This window comes from Rhinolophus hipposideros, assembly GCF_964194185.1.
Source record: "Rhinolophus hipposideros genome assembly, chromosome: X".
NCBI lineage: Eukaryota > Metazoa > Chordata > Mammalia > Chiroptera > Rhinolophidae > Rhinolophus > Rhinolophus hipposideros.
Genome location: NC_138046.1, coordinates 122322267 through 122330962, shown reverse-complemented (window position 1 = coordinate 122330962; position 8696 = coordinate 122322267). Strand labels below are relative to the sequence as shown.

The window sequence follows — 8696 nt, the reverse complement described above, 5'->3', positions numbered from 1 at the left end:
TAAGTCAAAAGACAGAGAAAAGAGGTATGATTATCTTAGAAGGGAGCATAAATCATTGTTCAGCTAATTTTTTTTGATATTTGAAATACAACTTTATTCTGACTCTAAATAAAAAGGAATGGGAATGACAGTAACAAACGAGACCTCCCCACTGAATATTGTGATGTGACTGTAGGAGTCTGATATTTGAAACTCAATGAGGAAACAAAACAGCTAAATATGCAGGTTCAAAAAAGGAAGGTATTTTTAACTGCCACACTCACTCCGAAGCCCATCCATCTCCTTCAGCATCCCAAAGAGTAAGCCCATGTTCTGCTATGTAATAAAGGGGCAAGCACGCTGCACCACTGACATCACAGGACAGTGACCTATAAAACTAGACTTCTGGTGCTGGGTCCCAGCTTCACTTTCACAGGTCATCATCCTCGTCTGGGAGAGCAATTGTCTGAGCAACCTAGAGAGAGAGAGAGAGAGAGATCATGACACTCCCGACGGGGCTGTTGGGAATATGTCCACTCCAACAGCAGGAACCCAACCAGACCTCATACCTCTAGGTCATGCTCCTACTGTGCTGCCAAGGTGGGTCCATGACAACCTCCAGTGGGGCAAGAGCAGGCATGGCATCGAACTCCAAGTTAGGGTCTCCGATGAATTTTTGAGCAAGCCAGAGGAAGGGCTTTCTAAAGTTGTAGTTACTTTTGTCTGAGATGTCACAGTACTGAAGATTCTTCTTTCAGTGGAAGACAATTGATTTTGCCTTCACTTTCCTGTCCTTAATATCCACTTTGTTTCCACAGCATGATGGGGATGTTTTCACATACTCGTACCAGATCTCTATGCCAGTTCGGCACATTCTTGTAAGTAACATCAAGCATTATAATGGCACTCTGCGCTTGGATGTAATAGCCATCTCTCAGTCCACCAAATTTCTCTTGACCGGCTGTATCCCATACATTGCACTTAGTAGGTCCTCTGTTGGTATGGAACACGAGGGGATGGACCTCAACTCCCAAGGTAGCTACGTACTTCTTCTCAAATTCACCAGTCAGATGCCGTTTCACAAATGCAGTTTTTCCAGTCCCACCATCACCAACCAATCAAATTTGAACTGAACTTGGGGTTCTCCTTGGGCAGCCATCGTGATGTTACTTCCAGAAACATCTCCGGGCCCATCTGAGCTGTTCAACTAAATTGATGCTAGATCTAAGAATGCCCAAAGAGAATGCCTGGGGAAGCTATTCCAGTCCAGGAGAAACTTCAGTTAGGCAGCTGGATAGTAAGTACGCAAAAATCAACAACCTTTCTACATCCCTACTATAGTCACTTAGAAATTAGAATGGAAACAAAGTCCTTTCACAAAAACAACAAACTCTCATATATGAAGCAATAAGCGTGCTATGAAAAGTGGGAACCTGTATGATGAATACTCCTCAACTTTACCAACAGCCAAAACGAAGATATGGAGACATGCCACCCTCCCAGATGGGAAGATGACATCTTGCAAAGTCGTTCAAACTTCTTAGATTAATTTGCTGGCCTAATGTGATTCTGAGCAAAATGCTGATGATAAAATAGCAAATGAAAAAAGAAACATGGGTAAAAACCCACACATATTAAAATTGCTGCATCTCGTTGTGTATAAACTTTATATCCAAAGAAAACCACGGTAAACAAGTATGGATCACTAGTTAGGGAATGTTTGCTGAAATACTTACGCGAGACATGTACTGATGTCTGCCATTCACTACAAAATGCACCAAAGAAAACGTTGGATTGGTTGATGGATAGAGGATGGACAAACGGATAGATGTGTGAAAAAGGAAACCTAGTAAAACGGTAATGGTAGAATCGAGGTGTGAAGCATTCACCTGTTAGCTGAAAAAATGTTTTCAAAGATGTTGAATATTTGGAAATTTTCAGAATAAAACATTAGGCTTCCCTCCTCATGACCATGGCTTTGAGCACGTTCAGGCCCCTGCAAGCCTCAAAGAACAACGAAAACCAAAATGCATACATATAAAATATGATACCAATTTTAAAAATGTAAGCTGAAAAAAGAAAGGGAGGAAATGGTCTAAAATATTAACTGTAGTGAAATTACACAAGGCTTTAATTTAGTTTTTCATACTCCATGTACTGACCAAGTCTTCTTTTAGAAAATCCATGTACCACTTTTTTTTTTTAATTAAATTTATTGGGGTGACAATTGTTAGTAAAGTCACATAGATTTCAGGCGTACAATTCTGTATCACATCATCTACAAATCCCATTGTGTGCTCACCACCCAGAGTCAGTTCTCCTTCCATCACCATATATTTGATCCCCCTTACCCTCATCTGCCACGTACCACTTCTTTCATGAAAACAGTAGTATCGCCTTCCCACTCCCCCGCCCTCTAGCCCAGTGAGAAAGATCCACCAGGTGGCAGCATCTTCGCAGCTGTGCTTCCCTCCTCATGACGGCGGCTGGGAGCACCCGCAGGCCTCCATAGCTCTCTAATCACAGCTCTCCAGCCATGACCAAACCTACCCGACCCATCTTCATCTTTGCCCATCACGGTGCTTCTTTCATCCACACCCTCCAGCTTTCTATAGTGTTTGTCAGTTATTTAAAATTTCTTATTTTAAGTGATCTTTGTCCAGAAACTAAAAGGAACAATTTACAATTTTTTTCTATGTAATAATGTAAAATATATGCAGGGCAGAAAAAAAAAAACCCCACAGATAAAGAATTATGAAATGACAATTGAGAAATATATTTGCAACATACATGACAAAGGACTGATTTACCTAATTTATGCAGAGCTCAAAATCAAAAGTTAAAAAAAAAGATGAAAAGATTAAAAACCCAATAGAAAAACAGATGAAGTAAACAAAAGGGTACAAAGAAACATAAATCACTAATGAACAGGTAGAAAATGTTGAACCTCACTCAGAATAGAAGAAATGCAAACCAAAACCGTCCTGGGCTATAATTTCCTACAAACTGCCAACAGTGAAACGATACCTGCTGGTGTTGGGACTGGGGATTGATTGGGAAAGGAGTACTCATGCATTGTTGTAAAAACATTAAGTGAGGCAACGTTCTGAAGGAAAATTTGACAATATCTATTGAATTTATAAATGCGTGTAGCCATTTAGCAAGACCGTCTTTGGAATTTACACTATAGAAATATTTATGTAATATCACTGAATATATATGTATATATATATATACACATATATGATATTTATTGCGATATTTTTTATCCTAGCAAAAAACAAAACAAAATCTAAAAACAAGAGACAGAACTTGAAGCAACCAAAGCATCTGAACAGTAGTTGTTTTTAATAAGAAGAGGCTTGATGATAGGTGAGAAAGCAAAAATTAGGTATCAAAACCAAGGTCAAGGTTAGCACCCAAATAGCAGAAAAGTTGACTTTATGTGGAGAGAACGACTGCACCCTGATCTATCTTCCCTGGTTAGATTCTCGGAATCCTGAGTCAATGGTAAAGTGACATTATGGGTGATTTTTTCTTTCTTTGTACTTGTCTGAGGACATTCAATTTTCTATAACGAGCATGGATTAATCTTTAATAATAAGTTATACGTAGTATCTTTATCAATATGTAAAGAACACATCAGGAGTTTATAAACGACACTACATTTGTAAAGCATTCTTCTATTTCTCCACTTGAGGGCAGCATAAGCATATCAAATATAAAAATAGTTCCAAGGTATTGGGTCTGAAATTGAACGCTGCTGTTCATTCAGTTATTTTGACACGCTAATTGCACAAATTTTTCATTAAATTGTTTATTTTTCTGATAAAATTACTATATAGTCATTACAGAAATTGATATATAGGAGAAAACACATTACCTATAGTTACACTACTCACATATAGCCAAGGTTGACAATTTGGCATTTGTCTTCATTTATGACGTGACGGAAAGAGGAAGCTATGCATTTTTAAAATAAAATGTGTCCCCCGAAGTATATGGCCATACCACCTTGAATGCGCCCAATCTCATCTGAAAAGAAGATGTGCCCCCTTTACAATTGTTTTCTAATCTACCCTTTCTCCTCAAATGTCTCCTGAGCATTTCCGTTTCCCTAAGTTCTTTGATATGGTGGTTCTTAAAGGCTGCCTGCTGTTCCAGCTTGTGGACACAATGTAACTTACTTAACTGATTTAAATTGGCCATTTAGGCTGTTTTAACTGGCTTTAAATTATAAAAACTTTCCCAGGCATGGAAAAATGCAACAATCACCCAGCTAATCATTACTTAAATTTGATACAGGTTAATTTTTGCCATCTTTGCTTCAGATATTTTTTTTGATAATTTTTTTTATTAGTTTCAGGTGCACAAGACAAAGTAATACTTAGACGTTTATCATTTCTATCCCTCACACTGTGTGAACCCACCTCCCCCCATCCACTACCCCTCTGACATCATACCGAGCCATTACATTTCCACTGTCTCTATTTGTAATGCTGCTGTACTCCGCCTCTTGTAAGTATATACATACATATATATATATATAAAATTATAGTTGGCATTCATTATTGTTCAGCTTCAGGTGTACAGTGCAGTGATCAGGCATGCTTCAGATATTTAAAAAAAAAGTTTACAAGCAGAGTTGAAGTTCTCTCTATCCAATTAATTTCCCTCCTAAAAAATCACCTCTAATCTGAAGTTGGTGCTTATTTTTTTCTTATCCTTCACCTCAGGTTTTAATTCCAAAGTGTGTTCCATAAACAATATAGTATTGTTTGAGTTTTTAAATTCTACAAATAAATGTAATCGTGAGTTCATATCCTTTACTCACTTCACATTATGATTTCAAGATTTAACCATGTTGATAAAGACCTACTTAATTTTAACTGCTTCATTATGATTTAGAAATATCACTTATTAACACACTCCTATTGTTAAGCATTTAGGTTGTTTCTAGTAATTGAGAATCACGGCTCTGGTGATGGGGCAGGTGCCGGTGAGTTTCTCTAGGGACTATGCCTAGACAAGAATTCAACGTAGGTGCGGAGCTGAGGCGGCTGGGATTCCTAGGAGAGGAATGGCTGATTCCAGAGGGCCGGTCTTGAGTGAGAGCCCCACTTCCTCACATCCTGTGTGTGGTATGAGGCTTGGCTTTAAGAATCTTCAAGGTTAAGCATCTTTTCATGCTCATTGACTAGCAAGGTTTTATCTTTCTTGAATTTTCTCTCCATAGCTTTTGCTTATTATCCGCTTGGGTTGTCTTTTTCTTATTGATTTGTAGATATTTTATATATATTTCTGTTTCAGACGGGGTCTCGACAGGAACCATGTGGCATGCGCAAACCCAGTAATTTAAGGCCAACAATAAAGGGACTGGACAGGTTGGGGGCAAGCGACCGTGGCTGTGCAGCACCCAAGGTGGGCAGCAGAGGGCAGTGCTCACCACCTCAGGCCTGAGGTGGCCGCGCAATTGTTGAGCAACAATTCTCAGATTTCTGGGCTCTTCGAGCAAAGGGCACTGACAAGCTTTGTTCAAGGATGATTGGATAGCAGCCAGCCTTGAGAGCTAGAGATAGTGGACATAATAAAGATAGAGCATATCGCCCTCCCCGGAGACATTGCAGGATCCTAAAGCCTTCTTCCCATCCGGGAGACCTTTGCTCACCTTCCAGTGTAACGAACCTGGAGGGGGCCCTCCCCTCGGCCCCTGAGGGGATTTGCTTGCATTCCGGATGGCGGCATCTGTCTGCAGGGGAGGATGGGCAGACCCTTAGCCGCCGTGATAACAGCTCCAGCTCCTAAGTCAGGGCTCCTCCTGCGGTGCCTCCTCCCACGCATGCAGGTGAACATTGGCCCCTTGTCACGTGTCCCTGTGGGAACTGGGGAGCTGGGTACCAACTCAAGCTATGGCTATGGCTGCTGCCTTTTGCTGTAATCGAGTCTGCGCCTCTGACTAGGGTTCTGGCACTTTTGGTCAGCAGTATGTACATGAAACTGGGGCAGGCTGACTGGCTAGCCCTGACAGCAATGAGCAGAGCCCAGGAAATGTAACTGTGTGGAGAGAAGCTAAGTTTGGGTGGAGGGACAGAACAGAGCCATCTCCCTCAGGGTGGGAGCCAGGGCAGTACACACATATCATCTGCCTCCGGTCTGCCCTGGATGTTCCACCTGCAAACCATAGGGGCTAGAGCACCTGATTCAGTTCATACAGGTCAGCCTCACAGGCACAGAGCAAAGTGGGGACAGGTTTGCTCAGGAGAACTGACAGGGCTACAGGAAAGGAGCCTATCACAGCGACTGGTTTTGTGCTTTGCAAATGTCTTCTCTTGGACTGTGGCTTGTCTTTCCCTCCATAACTGTGGTCTGTTTGATACTGGTTTTTTGGTATGTGTTCAGGCTTGCTTTATGTACTTTACCTGGTCTGTATTGGTAAACATTCCACGTGTGTATTGACTAATTATTGTATGCTGGCTTCTATGTAGTCCGCTAGCTCAAGATAAACAACAACAGTAATAGTGACTAATTGGAGCAGGGTGTGTGTGTGGGTTGGTTACAGAAAGAGAAGTGGAACTACAATACTCCACAATACCAACGTGCAGGGGGGTAGCTGCAAGTACCAGAAAGCAAGACTTCTCTGGATCAAACAATGGAACTGAGATCTCTTTTCATAGGAAGTCCAGATGCAGCTGTCTTCAAGGTCGGCTGAATCATCAGTTTCATGATGTTGTCCCATTTCTCTTCTCTACTCTCCTTCCTATTAGTTTAATCAATGTGTTGGGAGCACGACATGTGTAGCTGTTCCCAGTACCTCGTCCAAACTTGACAATGTCAAGAGGAAGAGATAAATAATATTGTCATATGACTCTTAAAAAAGAGAGGAAACTTTTCCCAGAAGCCCTCCTATCAGACTCCCATCATATATCAGTGGCTAGAGTTGGGTCACACTGGTTTTCCTGAAAATATTACTAACAAGGCAGAAGATAATAACATTAGTCAGATTGAGTTGCTTCTTAAAGCAACAGTTGGCTTTCCCTTCCGGAAACATGCTGCACAGTATGGGGGTGGCTACTCGAGCAACATTTGGACTCTTTTACGTAGAAAGGCGAGTGGATAGATGCCGGATAGGCAACCCAAAGCCTTCACCACGAGGATGACCAAACTAAAGCCAACTCTCAAAACTCAATGGGAAAAAATGAACTATAGTTGGAAAACAGGCAAAAGACAGAAGAGACATTTCACTGAAAAGGGGATACCGATAAGTAACACATGAAAAGATGTTCAACATCACTAGCCATTTGGGAAATACAAATTTAGACTACAATGAGATATCGTTACACACCTATCAGAAAGTCTAAACTAAAGCAAAACACAATTACAACACCAAATGCTGACTAGGATGTGGAGAAACCAGACCATTTACGCATTAATAATAGGAATGTAAAATGGTGCAACCACTCCCTGTCTTGCTGGGTCAATGTCATATCTTTTATCCCTATGCTGGTATTAGGACCCCAGTGCCTAACAGTGAGGGTCAATACTGGGATACAGTCTCCTTCTGACCCAGTAAAGTGATGTTTCTCCCTAGCTACTCTGTGTATTTAATATTTGTATTATATTTTATACAACATGTCTATGTGTTGTAGAAATATGAGGGGCATGGGATGTATTACTCAATCTGCCCAATTGCCAGAACTGAAAGTTGTAGTCTGTTTCCAATTATTTAATATTATAAATAATGCTATGACGAATATCCTTGCCCATTAATCTTTATGCACATCTCTGGTTATTTTCTTTGGATAAATGCCTAGAAATGGTCAAACAGTATGAACATTTTTAAGGTGTGTGATATATAATGTCCCATTGCCAATCCCAAAGAATGCACCACTTTACATTCCCCGAGAATTCCTGTTTTCCTGCATCCTTACCAACGTTCGGAAACTTTAAAAAAATTCACCATTCAGTTAGATTAAAAACAAAATGGGAGGGGGGGTGAAAACAATATCTTTTATATTTTTAACCAGTTAGAAAAAATAAAAATAAGAATAAAATTGTGTGACACGTGGAAATTATATACAATTGAAATTTCAGTGTCAACAAAGACTGTTTTATTGGCACGTAACCATATCCATTCCTTTACCCATTGTCGATGGTTGCTTTCAAGTTACAGTGGCAGAGACCTGTGGCTTGCAACACCTAAAATATTTACAATCTGACCATTTACAGAAAAGGTTTGCCAACCTTTCTTTTAGATAAAGTCAGTCCATACAGAAATACATTGTAATATAGTCATACGATGATACTAACCATCACTGAGACCAGATGAGCTACGACTACACACAACACCCTGAATGAATCTCACAAACACAGAGTTAAGAAACAGGCCGATACAAAAAGAATACATGCAGTACGCATCTTATTGATAGAGGGTTTAAAAGCAGGCAGAACTGACCTCTGCGGATAGAAGTCAGGAGAGTAATAACCCTGACAGGGACAGTATCATGAGTGGAAGAAATGCTCATGACGGGGCATCTCAAACGCCATTCTGGGTGCCTGTTAGATGGATGAATTCATTTTGTGAAAATTCATTGAGTTCTACGCGTATGCTTTGTGCATTTACCTCTAGGTAAGTTATCCTTCAACAAAAGCTCTAGGGAAAAAAAAGTGACGGGGAGAAATGCTTGGCCACATCTGGGAACAAGCAGTCGAATCAAAGC

At 40.5% G+C, this 8696-nt stretch overlaps 1 pseudogene across 1 annotated transcript; it reads right to left on the bottom strand.

Moving 5' to 3' along the window:
• Nucleotides 1-409: 409 nt before the first annotated feature.
• Nucleotides 410-1173, bottom strand: LOC308494862 (GTP-binding nuclear protein Ran-like; annotated as a pseudogene). Its single transcript has 2 exons — nt 549-1173; nt 410-454 (listed from the first exon to the last, which is right to left on the bottom strand). The product of its transcript is annotated as a GTP-binding nuclear protein Ran-like (transcript).
• Between the last annotated feature and the right edge of the window lie 7523 nt (nt 1174-8696).